This window comes from Solanum pennellii, chromosome 4 (assembly GCF_001406875.1).
Source record: "Solanum pennellii chromosome 4, SPENNV200".
In the NCBI taxonomy this organism is placed as follows: Eukaryota; Viridiplantae; Streptophyta; class Magnoliopsida; order Solanales; family Solanaceae; genus Solanum; species Solanum pennellii.
The window spans coordinates 62,796,005-62,797,697 of NC_028640.1; positions in this window are offsets into that span (position 1 = coordinate 62,796,005).

Here is a 1,693-nt window from a genome sequence, read left to right on the forward strand (position 1 = left end):
CAAAGTCACTTTATATTTCAAATGAAGAAAGTATTTCTTTTGTACTCACAACTTTATATTCAATCTCCTTTGTATTTTCAAATCGCACTGTTGTATTCATATATTGTTGTATTCAACATATAGTTCATGATCGATTAGTTACATTAATTTAATGGGATACAAATTATTGTATGCATTCGAACAAAAAAAAAATAGCTAATAAACTAAAAAAATAATTTCATTTGTTATACGTCACATCTTGGATACAAAATATCCAAAAAAAGAACAATTAATCCCAATACATACAAAGATTTCAGTGATTCACTCAGGAAAAAAATAACACTCTTGTACTCGACATATATGAATATCTCATCCAAAAAAAAAAAATTAAAAAAATACATGATTGTTTTTCGATTATTCACTAGATTCGACAAATTTATAGTCGTCAATTTCGAAAAAATTAATTTAAAAGAAATGTCGTATTCAACTTAAAGAAACTTTGAAAGTTATCAGATGAATGATTCAGAAGACAAACTAAATTAATTTAATTTTTTTGATGTTTTTAAGAAGAAAGCAAAAAACACTCGTCATAAAGATGACTATTTTATGCTCTTTTGAAAAGTAACTAATTTGTATTTAAAATCATTTTTATCTTTTTTGAATTTTTTATTCCATGATTTTCTCTAATATCTTATTAATTATTTGTATTCTTTCAAATTAATCAAAATAAAATAAATACATAACTAATCCCTTAACAAACTAAAATAATGACATTTTTAATAAATAATGAAACTATTGCTAAGGAGTCTCACTAAAAGCTAAAATATTGTTGTTTTGAAAAAAAATTCTTTTTTTTATCACTTTTCATAAACTGTGTGGCGCGTGTATTTAAACTCCCATGTGTATCCTACGTGTATAGAATGACCATTTTACAACTACAACGTGTATCCGACGTGTATTTATAAATGTCTTAATTGAGAAAACTTTCTAAATCGATAACTTTGACCAAACTTCTATCTCTTCGCACTTTCTTTCAAGTTGAAGCTCTCCCTCTTTGCGATTTCCCCCAGATTGAAGTTGGATTCGTCATATTAGTGTTACGATCTTGAAGATTTCATTGTGTAAGTTAGGATTGTCAATGTTTTTTTTACATGTTTTATTAAATGAATGCCAAAAAGCCAGATTTTATTAAATTAGAGAGTTTGTGATTTTTGAGAATATTTTGTCCTTTTTGCTATTACCCAGAAAATATCCTTTAAAAATTTATTTTTTAGTTGGTGTATGGGTTATATGAGTTTATTCCATTATCCTAAGCTAGGATTTGTTTGATATTTTATAGGGCTACATAACAATTTACCATGGAGGAGATTATATTTAAAAATTTATCATGGTGAAATCTTATACGAGACATCTGTCTCTTCTTATGTTGAAAATTGCGTGCCTACACTCAAGTATATTATTGAGGATCACTTTTTCATTTAGGAACTATTTTAACAATAGAACTTCCAAAATCAAGAGAAATATTAGACAACCCTGGCAAGAAGAGATGAAAGAGTAAAGAATGAGCTAAAAATATGAAAAACTTTCAAGAAAAGGAGAAAAGATGGTATCTTCCATATGCAAGAAAACTGGTCATAACAAAGGTGTGTGCGCAAAAGTAAGTAATAATTCATATTCACATTTGTAAATTGCTTAAAGTTTATATATATATATA